General features: G+C 41.6%; 1 protein-coding gene across 1 annotated transcript in view; it reads left to right on the plus strand.

Moving 5' to 3' along the window:
• The first annotated feature begins 844 nt into the window (after positions 1-844).
• GREM2 (gremlin 2, DAN family BMP antagonist) overlaps positions 845-17,312 on the plus strand; it is a 106,668-nt gene continuing 90,200 nt past the window's right edge. The window contains exon 1 of the mRNA XM_090263261.1: positions 845-1,048. The gene's annotated coding sequence lies outside the window, so the exon portion shown is untranslated. The remainder of the gene's footprint in view (positions 1,049-17,312) is intronic.

Consider the following 17,312-nt stretch of genomic DNA (forward strand, 5'->3'; position numbering starts at 1 on the left):
TTCTTTGGCTAGTGAATGACATTCAGAGAGTCTCAGTCTTCAGATTATCAGTGGGGAGAAGACCAAAAAATAAAAATAAAATAAAAATAAAAATGATGCAAAGAATCTCACAGGCCTCATGGGAGCCTTCTGACATCATACCCGGAGCCCACACAGCACAAGGATAGGTGTGACATCATTGTTCCACCTTCTGCGGATGCTGAAGAGTCTGAATTGCATTAGAGACCTCTGCATTCAATAAACAAAAATAGGACTACAACAACCAATGTACAAGCTGGAACAGAGAACAAACCCAGGCAATGAGTGTTTTCCACGGAATTCATTCAAGATTTTATTAGTTGAGCTCTAACTTAGGTTATAAGGCTCAGCTTGCTTTTAATTTCACTGGCCTCAGTTATTCAAAAACAATAGGAGGAGAGGGAGGGGGGATAGACAGAGCCATGGAGAGAGAATGCAGACGTATCACACACATGCTTTGTACATTCTTCACATTCAAACCCATCAACAAAAGGAGGAAGAAGATCTGAGGCAAATGAGCGGTTTTTGCGGATTTGGGGGATGGAGAATTTCTCTACATAAACAAGTAGTTTTGGATTGGAAGTCTGCTTTTTTTTTTAAAAAGGGGGGGGGTTACAGCTGACCACAAGGTTGTAAATCCACAGACTGGAAGGAGGAAAAGAGAAACATTGCAAGCGACTGAAGTGTGTGTGGCTGCGATGTTTGTGGGTTAGATGAGAAACAAGCGCTGAGTGAAACGGAGAAGGGGGGGTGGCTGGTGTGATTTGTTTGGTGTTCAGAGCCAATAGAAATCCCAGACTGTGATAATATCCCCGTGCAGCGCCGAGAGAGGAGTCACAGCTGAGTCTGCGGCTCGGTTGCCTCTGCAGGCGCTGCCGCCGACCGCCCCGGGCTGCACACGCCAGCGCGCGGCGCTTCTGCGCTTCTGCCAGGGTCCGGCTCTCGCTGGACCGCAGCACCCGCAGGAAGAGGGACGGGGAGCGACAGAGAGCGGGGACCCGAGGCAGAGGCTTCCGTCACGTCATTGCAGGTACGAGCTTGCCGCGACTAATCCGATCCCGATCCCGGCACGGTTTCCGATTTCTACCTTCACGAGACACTTCCGAGTAATTGACATGGTTCCATTGCCCGTCCGAATGGGAAGTGCTGAGTGAATGTGTCGCCAGAGTCGCGCTAGATAATTAAGGCTGTTTGCCTGCCTCTGGGGGCTGCAAGGTTCATTCACCTTTTGAATTACCCGTGGGTGTAAAGCAAGGAGCTTCAAACTTGACTGTGAGCTTTAAAAAAAAAATAACCTCAATACCTGCATGCTATCCATTTTTCCTCTTGGTGACCTCCTTTATAGTTACGACCTATAACAAGGCAAATGCCATGGGATTGTTAGAAAGCAGCTTTGAACATTTCCCACCTACCTGCCAGGTGAATGTCCTGGCCATCAGCATGGGAATGACCGTGGACTGGGGCACGGTTTTGATCTTTAAAGCCTAAGGCCAGGGTGGACTAGACCCACGAGTGAAATATCACTGGATCACTATACTCTGGTTGAAGGAGAAGAGGGGAGAAGGGAGAGAGATTGTTTACATGTAATTGTCAGGGACTCTGGTTGTGTACCTGGTTGATTCTTACATTGCCTTAGGAGTTGAAAATGCAGTTGGAATTTTGCACCGGCAGTCTGGATGAGTTCCAGGACCTCGTGTATCACTACACGGGAGAGTCATGAATTGGAAGCCTGTCATAAATCTACCTGGAAGGAAACGTTAGTGCTGGGGTTGCTTTTTATTTGATCCTAAACTTGGTAGACTTCTGGCCGTTTCTTTCTTTCCCTTTCTTGATTCCTTGTATTTTTGAGACACCATTTTTGTTTGTTTTTTATCTATTTCCTGAGATTTTACCATGTTTGGTTTTGAATTTTGAAGGCGGTTATGTAACTTCTCCCCCTGTTGATTACTTGTGATTAAATTAACATTGCTTAATGAGTTCAGCCTTTCCCTTGGAAAAGCCAGAGGGGACTGAATGAAGACTCAGGTAAAAAATTAACCTTGCTTTAGGCCATCCTCAAGTACAGGTGTCAAACTGCTCTGAATTTCTTGTAGAAAGAGCTTTTCTTCTGGGGAACATACACAGGTTGGGATTCAAGTTCAACAAGAGCATGACACAGCAGCAGGTGCGGGAGCAATAGAATATGTTATTTTAAGTCTAAAGAGCATCCTGTCAGTGGATTCAGAGTAGGTCATATGCACACCATCCACTGATTACTCACAATCAAGCCCACATTCAGTCATCCCTGGTTTCCTGGGTGGTGCTTACCCGGGACATGTGCCTCACCAAGAAAGATAAGAAAGTTTTAAGAAAGGTATTTGTTTTACATATCACAGTGGAGAATTTACATTGCTCTGTTTTTAATCGGATGAACATGTTCTCTTTGTCATTAAGGGAAATTCATGCTTAGCTATACCATAGAGTAATACAAATAATATAAACTGTCTATATTTTTGCCCATCCCCAGATCTGAATGATTGAACAAGGTGTTTTTGAAAGCATCTCAAAGAATAGATATGGCAACTAAATACTATATTTAGGAGAGAGCATTTTGATTTTATAGATGAATATTTTTCTCTTTTAACACCACAAGGAATTGATACAAAGAATTTACCTATTCAAGTAAATACAAATTATTTGAACCAACTAAATTCTGTTTGTAGTTTAAAGGGTAGCTTTGTTTCACTGTAAACGTTTGTCAGTTTTCTATAAATATAATATCTAAAGTACATGGAGACCCATTTCCCTCTTACCATTCCAACTCTAAAACCATGTTGGGCATGTTGGTAACAACTGAGTGAATGAGAGACTGAATGTATACACTTTGTATGGACTGAGAGACATCAATGGATTTCTGAAGATAATTATAAACAATGCTTTGATTACTCATTGTTTTGTGCTATCATTCTTCATTGAGAGAGGAAATCAAACATTCCTTCCCTGGGATCTCAGTGCAGCCAGCCAGAGCTTTAGACACCCTCAAGTTATAAGTCTGGTAACATCTGAACAAGGTACATGCCTTTAAATCTCTTTAAAGTGAGCACCTCTTCCTGAGCCCTCTTCTTCTAAAGCAAAGGAATGGAATTAGACTTGGAGTCTGGGCACCAAGTTCTCACTGATGTTGAAAGGATCGGCCAGCCTGGGTCAAAGACACACAGTGAGAGATGACAGAGACACAGGCGCAGGGAAAGACCGGACCAGCCCAGTTGTCCTCAGGTGTGGCAGGCATTTCCTCAGTGTCAGGGGCCTTTAATTATTTAGGAGAAAAATAACAAATTATTTCAATTGGGGAAGTATGCCCAGTACTGAGCTTGAAACAAGCCACACAAAGAGCCAGTAAAGGAGACATATTGATTTGAAAGGGAAAGTTCGCAATTATAAGTTAACCCTCTGGTGCCATCAGCTTCTATGTGTGCACAGCTATTTCTACCACAGTGTCCTGTTGGGTTTTTTTTGTTTGTTTGTTTTTTGTTTTTGTTTTTGTATACATTGGACACACTGGCCTTTGATGTGTAGAATTAATTTTGATCACATGTCAGACTAAAATAGGGTGCTCAAACCATGCATCTAAATACAGATATTTCCTATTGCCACCACCTCTAGTTGGGAAGGCGTCTCTGATTGGCCCGCTGAGCCACAAGGCCCAGCTGGGGTGCAGCATACCACTTGGCAAAGCAGAGTCCCCGAGCCATGGGACATTAAGAAAATAAACAGTGACAGGAAGAAATGACAAGCATATGAAGTGAGAAGATATAAAGATTGGCATCCTTAAACATAAACCCAGGAGCCAAAGGAATAAGAGTTTACTTCCTCAAATAAGCGCCAAGCATAAACTTACGGGGAGGTTTTGTGAGTATTTTATACAAATTCTCACGCATACACACAGATCTCACGCAGGTGTGGGGTGAAAGTGAATTCATTGGAGGTGCTGCTAACAGACCTGTAAGTACAGGCCAGGAGAGGGCAGTATGCAAACTCTGAAAAGGGATGCCTCCTCTTGACCAGGGGGAAGACGTCAATATCCAAATGGCTACAAAAATGCCTCCCTAACTTGATGCACCTTCCCCACTTTGGAAGCAGAGTCTGCGGTCTTATTAAGGGACACACCATTCAGAAAGCTTCGTTTTTATTTTTACCTCCAAACATGGCATGGCCTGGCAAAATAAGGAAATCAGCATTTTTAACAGAACTCAATTTCCCTTTCTTTTAATTGTCTTCGCTCTTTGAAGCTCCTCAAGCAGTCTTTATTTTATTTTATTTTTAAATTTATTCTAGAGCGGAAAGGAAGGAGGAGAGGGGGAGAGAGACAGAGAAACCTCAATTTGTTGTTCCACTTACTGAGGCATTCATTGGTTGATTGTTGTATGTGCCCTGACTGGAAGTTAAGCCCACCACCTTGGTGTATTGGGATGATGCTCTAAGCCACTGAGCTACCTGGGCAGGGCCACTCAAGCAGTCTTTATATCTTGGCTCCGTCTGGAATTGGCTGGGAGAAAGGGAAGCAGGATTCATAGAAAAGAAAGAATGGGGTTCTTGAGTTGGTTCTCCAGGGAAAATGTTTATGAGCCACATCATGAACAGACCTAGTTTTCATTTTCAGCCTGTCTCAAGTATAAGTTCCGGGCCACAAGGACACATTGTGTACACTGACGGTCAGTAATACCTCCAGAATCCTGGCAGAAGAGCTGGAATAGCTTCTCAGAGGTATCAAGGATCTGACACATGTGCTGGAAGAGAAGAATTATACATCTATCTCCCAGAGGTTCAGAGATGCTCAGATCTAGTCCATCATAGACCTAGCCCAACCGTTTTTAGTAAGGTGTTTTCTGGCCCTGTTGCTGCCATCATAGAGTAGTCCTGTTCTAAAGTCACACTATAAACATGCATAGAGGAGAGAAAGAATCACTCTCAAAGTGGGCTACCTGCGACTGGCAGTGATATTTCTGTATGATTAATCCTGATTTAGCTAGGTTAGTGATTCTACCCTCAGGACATCCTGTCTCTTTGCCACCTTTGACTCAAGTGCCACACAAGTCACTACTAATCAGGAGGGCCCCAGAAGAAAGTGCAGAGAGAGGCTTTGAAAATGTCTAAGAGTCCCAGAGTAAAAGTATCCTGGGGAAAAAAGCTCAGAGAGGAAAAGGCAGAAGGGACATTGGTCTGGGGATGGGTACCTTGGGGACAGTAGGGGTCATGACAGCTGTGTTAGGAAAGACTGATTCTGAGGCTCCCGGGCCCGCGGATCCTGGAAGGACCAGGGCCTGCCCACCGAGGGTTCGGGAGTCCGTGCGCACGAATGAGGCCTAGATACTCGGATCGCCACTTCTCTGTGGCTCCACTCTTACTCCGCTAGGAGAGGTGATGTCCTTGAATCTAAGCAAAGAGTTTTTTCAAGGACAAAGTAAAGATTTCTTGGAGTCTGGGAGAAAAGGGAGGTGGTGTTTCCTGCCATTCTCAGCCAGATGAGCCTCTGCTGTGCTGTTTACTGCCTGGCACTCTGTAGTGCCCTGGTGCTGGAAAGCCTGGGTACGTGGGGACGATTCATCCAGGGCCACCATGGAAGGAGGCACAGTACTCTATGAGCAAGTGCTAAGCTAACAAGAGAGGGAGAAATAAATCCTAGAGGCTGAGATGGGGGGGGATAATAAAATGCACCCCCAAAGTCGAAGACCAAGGATCTCCCCTGTTGTTTTTCAGTTTTTAATGTGGTACTTCCCAGATAAGCTCTAGGTTCCATATCCCTTTTCTAGATTGCTTTCCAATAAAGAAACCTCATGGCTGATGGGGAATTCTCTTTGAAGGCCTTAACCTGTTGAGAGGCGAAGCAGAGTAAGTAAATCATAGTATTCAGCAGATACGATGGCCCTCATAAGAAGACATCCTTGATGGTACGTTACACTAAGAAAACATTTCTGAATTATGAACACAAGGGAATTGGAAGCAAAGGAAACGTATGGATTATGGAAAAATTCTCTTGAAGGAGAGTTTTTGAAGGCTGTGATGCCAAGAACACAAATATTCCCAAACATGACTTTTATGCTATGGATTAGTAGCCGTTGTGAGCTAAAATTATTTTCTCCTATAATTTATTTAAACAGTGGGAGAGGGTAGGAAAGAGAATGCATTGAGCAGAGGGACCCTTGACTAGCTCGGGTGAAATGCTAAGTTGACTTTGTCTAGTGCAAACATTGTCTGCATTAAAAATATTATTCAACCTGGCCCTACAGCTGTGACTAGGAAGCTAATCTTATCATCTATGGAAACTGGCCACCTCACGCTGCTTTTCTGCAATAATATCACAAACCCTGGGTCATGCAGTACACTTTCTAATTATAGCAGCAGCATTTGGGGCAAGTTGATAGATATGAGATATCATCCTCATAGTTAATAAAAATCGAGCCGCTCTCTAATGAGATTCCCTGCCATGTGCTTTTGCTGAGAATCTAAATTTCATCAGATTTTTAAGTAATATTTCGTTTTCCCTTATTAATTATTTAAAAAATTAAGACTCATGTAACATTTGTTGAATCCTTAACATGCTAGATTATACTAGACATATGCATGCATATTTTCTAATTTAATCTTACCACAACCCTGGGAGTTTATTTTCTGCAAGTTTTACGGTTTAATAGAGTCGGTTGTAACATTTGATAACAATTGATTGATACAAGCATGATTCAATAGATATTTAGTGAGCTTCTTCCTATAATATAACAACAGCAGCAGCAACAATAACAATAATATATTATGGTTATTATTACTAGTATGGCTCTTTATATTATACTTTCATATACATAGTTGCTTTTAATTCCTGTATAATTACATGTGCAAAAAAAAACATATTTCTATGTCACTCTTTCACTAAATGAATGCAATTACATGTATGGAAATAATCTTGATTGATTATTACTTGATTTAGGTTCAGATCCTTAGGGATACCTCATGTGGTAGGATATAAACATGAAAAATATTCACCCTAAAGCCTGCTACTTAAGAGAAAAATAGACCTGTGTCATGTTAGCATTCTGCTAAAGATGTGCTCATGTCTCAGGGCCACATTATCTAGCCTGCAAGACATCCCTCCGCTTCATCGTTCCTTATGAAATATTTGGAGCAATACAGGAATGGGGAGCTTCAGACGTACATAGCCAAGACTTCGAACTGCAAATAATATGGAAAAAATACCTAAGATAGCTCCCTTCTGTGAACTCAGAGAATGTAAACTTCAGAGGGAGCAGACTTTTTGACTTAGAGGAGAGTTATCTGGTTTAATGAAAACTTAATAACCTAAGAGGTTAACAGATCTGGGTTTGCACCTGTTCCTGTTTTTCACACTTGAAGTGTGACCTCAGGGACAGTCTACAATCCCTGGAGTTCCCTCTCTCCCGGGAGCAGACGGAAGTAGTTCATCGAATTTCACTCCAGCCTTAAACATCGGTTCCACGTGCTTCCTTCTGTGGTGATAGTTGACTTGCTTGAAGAATGACTATTTGCTAAACCCTATAGGTACCATCTAATTTTATAAAATTCCTAATATTATTATTGTTACCCCCATTTTAGAGACACCAAAGGCTTAGAGAGATTAAGAGCTTTCAAAACGTCACACGGCCAAGCAAGTTGCAGAACTTCCTTCCACCTTTCCCATATTTGTTTGCCTTCATTCGTTTATTCATAAATATGTGCTGAGAAGATACTGTGTTCAGGGCACTGTGCAAGGTTGTAGTGTGTGAGAGCGAAGAGCTGAGAACTGGTGGGAAAGACCAAGAATAACTTAGTAATGAAGGTGTTTGCTGAGTATTACAATACAGGATGCTCTGGAAATCTATATTACTTTTGTCTTGTTGACATAACCACTTGACAACGTAAGTCATTATAATAGTACAGATCCTTTCTTCCCATCATTTCTGGTGTTTTCCCCCTCCAGTATAGCATGGCTTTAGTCTTCCTTGTATAATTATTTTTGTAATATGTTTATATCTTTCACTAAAGTTTAGTTCTCTTTAGGAGAGAGTCCATTTCTTTTTCACTTAAGAAAACAATTCCCAGCACAGAATTGGTGCTTCATTAATGCTGCCTTTATCAAGATCCAACTGCATGTCACTTAGATGTAGCTAGTTCAGAGCTAAGGTCAGACACTGTGCTTATCTGCTGAGAGGCACATACCTTGCATAAGTTAAACAGAGGAGAAATTCAGTCATCTGTCCTGGAAAGATGCTTTTCTTTTAGCCTTGCGTTACTGGTCCCTTGTGTTACACATCCCTGTTTAAAATGATCGCTTCAATAAGAAAACCAAAATGTCATTTTTAGAAAATCAAATTAATTACATTTTTTAAAAAGATTTCATTTATTTATTTTCAGGGAAAGGAGAAGGGAAGGAGAGAGAGGGAGGGAGACATCGAGGTGCAAGAGAAACATTGATGTACTTGCCCCCTTCCGGGTACCTGCATGTGCCCTGACAGGGAATCAAACTGGAGACCCTTCTGTCTGCAATACAATGCCCAGCCTACTGAGCCACACTGGGTAGGGCAATAATAATAATAATAATTGACATCTTTTTCCTCAGATTGTCAAATTTTAAAAAATGGCAACAGCCAACACAGCAATAGCCATCCAGTGTGAATGGATCAAAATTATACCTATTTTTCTTGTGAGATTGGTAAAAAAAAAAATGTAATTTTGGGTGTATTGTAGAATTTTAGTAATTAGTTTGTGTGCCATGAGATGAAAAAGGTTTGAAAATTGCACCTCTATGTGGTTGCAAAAGCAGATTTTAAAAAGTCTCTGTAACAGAAGTTTGTTTGTTTGTTTTTACCTTGGGAGAGCCTATGAGAATTCAGGGGAATCTATCAATTTAGATGGAAAAAAAATTGCATCTTTACTTTGATGACTTTGTGACTGAAATTTTACATTTCCTTTAGTCATGAATGTGAGCAACAAACCACCGTAGTATTAGCAGAATTGTGGCTTTGTCACCAATAGAAATCAGAGCTATTTTCATATCACATTACAGTTGATACAGATGTCTCAAAATATCATTTACATGGGTCACTACTTCAAAATTATGGTAGTTATTATACCTACTTCTAGATCTTCTTCTTATTATTATGTTACAAAGAAGACTGTATAATTCTATATTATACTTTTGTTTTCAAATATATTAAGAGATATATTCCTATTTGTTTTTTATATGTATATATACATGTTGTATATAGTTTCCTATGATATGTTACATAATTCTGAATTCAGAAACATTTTTTTCTGAGAATGAGATCCTAAGCTTCATTAGGCCAAAGGGTTCCTGGGAATGTGAAAAAAAAAAAAAAATCCCACTCTATAGGGTGGTAAACTTGGCTTATGAGGTCTGTGCGGAAAAAGTCCAGCCATTGTTAATATAATGAGAATGGTTTGCACAACATTTATGTAACCTGGCAGCCAAGGACAAAGACCCAGAATGCACATGTGTGAATAATGATGACTTCACTGAACTAGTCAGTGGGGGCGGTAGATGCCATTGAGTGAGCCTGTGTACTGTGTGGCCGTCACATTCAAATAACTGAGCAAATAGAGCAATGAATATGCATCACATTTTATGTTAAGCTTAAATATTCCCCCACGGAAACTATTTGGATGATTCAGAAGACCGCAGCTGTGGGCACCTGGTGATTGGCAGCTTCATTACGACAATGCACCCGCTCGTGCATCACGTCTTTTGCAGAGGTTTTTTGTGAAACATCAAATCACCCAGGTGACTCAGCCCCGCTACAGCCCAGATTTGGTGCCCTGTGACTTCTGGCTTTTCCCAAAACTAAAATCACCTTCGAAAGGGAACAGATTTCAGACCATCGCTGAGGCATCTGATGGCAACTGGGAGAACCATGTGAGGTCCCAAGGTGCCTACTTTGAAGAGGACTGAGGTGTCATTGTCCTATGTACAGTTTTTCTTGTATTTTGTATCTTCTTCAATAAATGTCTCCATTTTTGACATTACATCGATCGATCCTTCTGGACAGACCTCACATTAGATGGTGATCTTTCTATCACCTGAAGTTGCTGCAAATAAAATGGCCCACCTTGTGAATCAAGAAAGCTTGTATTGGGCGGGGGGGTGGGGTGGGGCGGGGGGCAGTTAAGGGTGAGTGTGCCTGATGGGATTCAGCTGCGGAGAGTCATACGTCAGACACTCAGACATGGAGCTGGGCCTAGATGCTACCCCCTCACACTGAGGCATTGTATGGTTGAGACAAACAGTTGAGGAAAAATACACCGCTTTCCTTAACTTGTACATGTGAGGGTTTGAGCCACCTGGTTTCCTTAAAAAGGGAAGAGTTCCCCGGGGCATAATTCATGCCGCATATCTTTGTGTTTGTAACTGGGATGGTCTCACACATCAGTAATTACTTGTTAGATGAGTGAATGGGATGATCAGGTCTGCTGGTACTCTGAAAACTCAGAGCCTATCTTCTTTTCTTCTTGGGATTCCTAATCACTGTTTCCTGCTGCATTGGAATTCTCTTTCCACGTTCTTTTTTTCTTCTGCTGCTGTACTGTGAGATAATCAAGGGACCATGATTATTTTCATCTTAATGTTTCTCATACAAGATGCTTAATATTTGGCAAATGAATTAATCAGTGAATAAATGCCCCTGTAGAGTCATTGGTGCAGAATCAATGGCCCCATTTTAAAAACAAATTAAGGAAGAAAATGAGAACAAATACTTTTGATTTTACTCTGTTAGTGTCTTTGCAGAATGGGCTCAGGGAGAACATCAGTCCTATGTCATACTATTAAATTCTTGGCCACTGAATAACCAAACAAAAACCTCAGAAAGAATCCTGTTAACGGTAAAGTGGCCACCTCTTCCCCATTCGACTCAATGCAAGTGTTGACAGCAGAGAGCTTGCAGGATTGCTGGGACCTTGGCAGGCTCTGGTAGTTTCTAGGGAGGTAAAGTATTTTATTTGGGACTTAGCTGAGGAGGAGCGAAGGTTCCCTTGTTAGGGTTCCTGCAAGGGTGTCCTTCATTCTTCTCTGGTTATGAAACTTATTCTGGAAGGCATTGCTTGTGCTGGAAGGGAGAGTTTAGAGGGGCACAAAGAAGGATTTATTGTGCACTTACTATGCATTCCAGATAGTTGAACCTCCAAGATTTTGTAGAGTTTTTATAACAATTTCTTGAAGTAAGTACTATTGTGCACATTTTACAAACAAAGACCAAAGGCTTATCAAGCTTCAGTAAATTTCCTAAGTTCACAGAGCCATTAAGGCATTAAGTAAGCCTTAAACCAAGCACGCCGTTGTCTGGGGACAGCCAACCGACCTGGAGTCTGCACGATCCTTCCCCACGTGGGAAGGCCACCCTCCCCTCCGCACCCCCACTCTTATTAGGGATTTCTGGACCCAAGGGTAGGTAGGACGATGACCATGTCCAGCTTGAAGCAGCTACAGGAGCACGAGACCTTCGCCCATTGTCCTTTACAAGATTATAAAGGGTCTTAAGTCTGAGAGCGGGGGGGATTGTTATTTTTTATTGTTAAAATAGTTAATTAATTGATTAATTAATTAATTATAAAAGAAGAAGAAGAATATATGAAAGTGTGAAGCCAGAGAACTTGTATGTACGACCCATGGGCATGGACTTGGGGGGGCATTGTTGGGGGAGGGTTGGTGCTGGGCAGAGGGGAGCAAAGGGGAAAAAATGGAATTATTGTAACAACATAATCAATAAAATACACTTAAAAAAAGAATGCAAAATAAAATTCACTACCACAAAGTTCTAAAACACTGCCTTTTCCTTCAGTAAGTTCGGTTCTATTGCATCTCATTGGTTTAGGTTTCATATCAGAGACTCAGAGAGATAAGAATCCAAGTGGATTGTGTTAGTTGAATAATAAAACACAGAAGCTGTGTGCACTAGGTTTGGAGCATAAACTTTGGAGTCAGATAAACCTGGATATTGTGTAGGACTATTAGCATCATCCTCATCTAAAATTGTATAGTATTGTTTTAACAATTACATAATAGAATGCTTTTAACCCTGGCACAAAAATACAACTATTACTAACTTTTTTTGGCAGAATTTTGATATCAGTGGATTGGGCAAAAAAACAAAGATCTTTAGAATGAGAATGTTTGGTAAAAGAACAATTCAGTATTGTGTATACTTTGGAACTGGGGTTCACATTCAATTTTGTGTACTGAGATAACTCAGTTAAGGGGTTTGGATTTTAACTTTTTTTTAATGAAAATAATTATTATTTGGAGGAAGAGCTAAACACTCTTAACAGAATCATTGATTCATTTGACAAATATTTATGGAGCTAGAGCTAGAAAATGGCAGAACATCAAAAGGTGGATCGTATTTTCAAGGATCTTGTAGCTACTGGGGAAGACAAGACAGGCATGTCAACAATAGGGACACAAGATTGAATCTTGCAGAATTGGTGAAGATGTGGACAAATCAGGTGCCCTTGGTGTTGGAGACGATACTTCTAATGAAAAACTCAATGCTCCAGGAAGGCCTGGGCAAGTCACACAGTGGGTCACTAGTCATACCTTCCTTCCTGTTTTCTGTACCCGATGACATCTGTGATGTATTTAATGGCTTCGAACTCATAGAGTTTTAGAGACTACAAGCCAGTTAGTTGTGAAAGTAGACCTAGAACCCAGGTTTCCTGGTTCCCTGTCTATCCCTCTTTCTACTACACCATGGTCCCATCCCCAGTGACCCTTCAGAATTAGGCCGAGTCAACAGTACATGAAGTGTTGTAAGATAGATTTCACAAAAGTCCAAGGTACACCCTACAGGCTATGTTCAAAGGTTGGGGAGAAGTCATTTTGCTTTGGGGAGAGACAGTGGAAGGATTTTATATAAATGCAGTTGAGTTTGTTGTTGTTTAGTTTGAATGAATTTTTCTCCTGCTTTCTGCACTACTAAATATTTGAACTGCGGAGTTTGAACTTCCCAGGGCTGAGACCCATTAAAATAGTCCCAGACATTTTAGAAGTCCAACATTGCCTTCAGCTCAAGAGACGAATAAATGGAAAATGGCATAAAGTAAGAGGAACAGAAAAGTAGTCTTTGATGCTCATTCCCAGGTTCCCAAGTGCTATGGTGCATTCTGTCTTCCTGAAGCAACAGCCGTGACTTTCCCTTCCCTCTGTTTGGACCAAGGGTGGATCTTCTTTGTGATACATATATACGCTGTATAGTGAGGTTTTCCCCATCTCCAACACTAGTGCCTTTACTAGTCCAAATGCCCCAGTTAGTTGGACTGGTTTATTTGGTCATGCTTAGAATTACTTTAACCAACAAATGTATCTCCTGGACAGGGTTCAGTGGAAGAAAGGGGTTTATGTCAGAGTCTATCCAGAACTGCCCCATTCTGTTTGTCAGGGGAGGACTTTCTGCTGGTCTTTAGCCAGGTCATGTTAGCCCAGTGCCCTGCTGCCTACACTCACCTTTTATTTCTGGAACCAGACATGCATACATCCAGACGTCCATGTGGGACAGACTCCCTAATAAATAGTAGGCACCTCCCTCACTTACCCTCTAGGGAATGAATGAATGAATGAGTAGATGAATGAATGAGGTGCAGCAGTCCTTATCCGTGATGCTCTCATACAGCAATATGCGTCAGGGACAGATGGACCGTTGTGGGGGAAGTATTGTTCCTTGCAAAGCCAAGCAGATGTTTGCCTCCAGGAGCTGGACAGAGATCAAGCAGGGTGTGACCACGACAGAAAAGCCACATTCCATGCCTATTTCACTTTCGTTTGCCATCCTACTCTATTTGAGTTTACCTACCATTGACCTTGAGTAATTGAACTGCAAAAGGTATGACAAGGAACTCCTAATAAAAAGTTTTCATCCAAATTTGGAGCAAAAATTGTGAACTCTGTGCCTGGGGTCGAATGAGACAGCATTGCCAATGACCGATGTCTGAACACGCACCATGGGGAGCTGTACAACAGCAAGGAAATCATCCTCTGGTGTAAAAATACCTTTGGTTTTCCTAAGGGGGATATGCACACCCATGTTTCGTCAGGTGGTTTTGCTATAAATGATTATTCGTAGACTAATAGAAAAATTTCCTTTTAGAGTGATTGTACATTTTCCCACATTATCAGCGTAGCATGCAAAATCCCACCCCTTCAGAAACTCACAAAGATCAAAGGCAGAGAGGCCGGGGACCACCTCAGACTCACCACACCAGAACAACAGTTTGGCTACCAGGAAGCCCCTCTACTGACAACAAGAGAGTGTGCTTTCATGATTACCAATCTGCACTGTGAAAATTGATATGCATTCCTAATTCTTGCATTAGCTATTCCTGTTGGTTCTTGATGGCGGTAAAATTCAGATCGTCTCCATATGATTAAAACACCAGCCAATTGAGGTTTGGAGCTGTTTAGTCAATATTAACTGCTATGGTGCTTAACTGATTTTCTGTTTCAAGTGACAGCCAGAACTATCAAATAAACCTAAAAATATTTATTAGGGCGGCTTCTGAGTATATAGACTATGGTTCATTACACAGTCTCAATAATCTCACTAAAGGAGGAGAAAAGATATTTTCCCCCCATCTGTGTAAACCTTCTCAGGAGCTGGCATAGAATAGGTGTATTTAAAATGTTACGGGAGTGCATACAAAAAGAAGAACTTAGAGCATGTGGATTTGAAAGTAAGGATCTGTAGTTGTTTAAATAGAATAAAGTCACAGATAATGCTAACAAATTGGCCACCGGCTTAAATGTTTAGCTTTACTTTGTCAGAATTTTTATTTAGATATATTCAGTAGATACTTCCTGAGTATTGACAATGTGCCATGCATTGGAAATATTAAAAAAGACTAAGATATAGCCAGCAGCTAGCTCCCAGTCCCCGAGAAGAAACAACAGAGTTCAATCGCAAGGGCTACTTCGGAGTGAAGTCAAACGGGAACCGGGCACCGTGAATCACTGGCTTTGCCGAGGCGGGGTGGGGGCGGTCGTTCGGCACACGCTGTCCTGGAAGAGGTGGTGTGTTCGTTATGCTCAGCACTTTACAACTTTCACACGTCATCTGCTTAGCGGTTTTGTTTTATTGTTGCCCTTGTGACAGCACAATGGATCATCTATGCCCCTTCTTCCTGGTTCCGGGCAGTCTGAATCAATGCATAAAGTTTGTGGCATCTGAACTCTCCAGCCGGTGTGCCCGCCTGGGCTTCGGGAGGCGCCTTTGGCACGCTGCTCTCTGAACGCTCTGGCTTCTGGGTGTGCTGCACACCAGAGACCAGAGGTCTCCTTCCTGGCTTTTTCTGAAAGGGTCATAACCGTAATCCTAAAAAAGGATTAGTAGAATCCAAAGAAGTCACACTCAGGTGTAGCTCTTTGGAAAAACATGTACTGAAGAAGGAGACGTGCCTCAGTAGGGTAGACATTCTTTGTTTCTGGTTTCCTATCTGCTGTCGGCTGAATTTGAGTTTGGGAGCAAGAAGGGCAGACAGGCTTAGAGTTTCCAGCCTTTATTTACTTGTGCACTGGCCAGAGCATAGGATGGAAAAAGTGAACATCAAAAGGTCAGATATTTTTCTGCTTTTTTCTTCTCCCCCAAGTGCGCACAAGGAGATAACCAGTGTTTGTTTTTCTATCAGGGCGTAAGGTTGGGTACATCTACGTGACCAGAGGCAGCTAAACTGGAATCCTATTTCATAACAGAGGCTTACCTGGAGTCCTGTAAACTGTTCTCCACAGCTGAGATGGCGTTAAAAATAGATTCAGTCACTGTGTTACATCGGGTGCATGCACACAGTCGATGTTTGTTAAGTGGTAACTGGGGGAAGGAAAGGTTAAGTGATTTTTCTCCAGGTTTGTATTTCCTTAGCTTTCTTCTGGAAAAATATAATGGAGCACTCAAACATGCACTAAGTTTTCCCTACAAAATAAGTATTATTATATAAAATGATTGATTAGATTCAGGATTCTACCTTATGTTTAACCAAAGAGGCTTTCCCTGTCCCAAATGAAATCAGAATGCCAATGTCACAATACTAATGACAACAAAAATAACGTCTATCATTCACTAAGCCATACCATGGCAGAATGACCTAATTATACTTATTGCGTAAGGGGGATTTGTTCCAAGATCCCCAGTGGGTGCTGGAAACCACAGAGAATACCAAATCCTCCCTATATACTATGTTTCCTCTACATATATACCTGTGATGAAGTTTAATTTATAAATTAAGCACAGTAAGAGATAAACAACAACTAATGATACAGTATAATAATATGACTCTATACTCTAACAAAAGTTAGGTGACTATTATCTCTCTCTCTCTCTCTCTCTCTCTCTCTCTCTCTCTCTCTCTCGCTTTCTCTCAAAATATCTCATTATACCATACTGTAGGGCACAGATACGCTGGACAAAGGGATGAGTCACATCCCAGGCAGGATGGAGTTGGAATGGTTTGAGATGTCATCACACTGCTCAGAACAACACACAATTTAAAACTTATGAATTGTTTATTTCTGGAATTTTCCATTTCATATTTTCAGACTGTGGTTGACCACAGATAACTAAAAGTGCGTAAAACAAAGCCACGGATAAGGAGGAACTATTGTATTAGTAGCCATGCCTTATTTAGGATTTACTACATTCCAAGTACTGGAGTGAGTCTTTTTACATGCATGCAAGCCTTAATCACAGTTCTGAGAAATCTTTATTATCTCTTTTCTCCAGAAGCCTGAGAGTCAAGTTATTTCCCTTTGAGCAAAACTGAGGCCTTCTCTTGACCTCCAAAGCTCTCACTCATAACCTGGGCGCATTACTAGGTGTTTCACAAAAAGTCATACTTAATTTTTAAAGCAACTTGTTATCCCTTTCATACAAATGAACACCCAAAGCCATTCTGCCAAAGCAAGAAGTCAGAATTCAGACCCAACTCGGCCTGACTCCAAAGCCCATGTTTTCCATCCACTAAATATGTTGCCTCCAGATGTGTCCTAAGACACCATCCTCATCCCCAGATTGCCTTACCAATGGGTCTTCTGGTGCCTGAAATTCCCTTAATAGGGGATAACACCTTCTATTTCATAATTTGGAGTATGAGTTGGAAAGAAAAATACTGATGGGATATTTGAAGTCTTAGCCAAGGGCCCTGGGTTACCAAGGCTGGGGTGCAGGTGCACAGGGCATGGGGGCACAGGAAAAGAGGGTACATGGGGCGGGGATAGGAGCACAATACCAGGAGAGCCAGACAAGTTAAGAAAAGGA

Source organism: Furipterus horrens, unplaced genomic scaffold, assembly GCF_987537825.1.
Source record: "Furipterus horrens unplaced genomic scaffold, mFurHor1.1.pri manual_scaffold_15, whole genome shotgun sequence".
Taxonomy (NCBI): Eukaryota; Metazoa; Chordata; class Mammalia; order Chiroptera; family Furipteridae; genus Furipterus; species Furipterus horrens.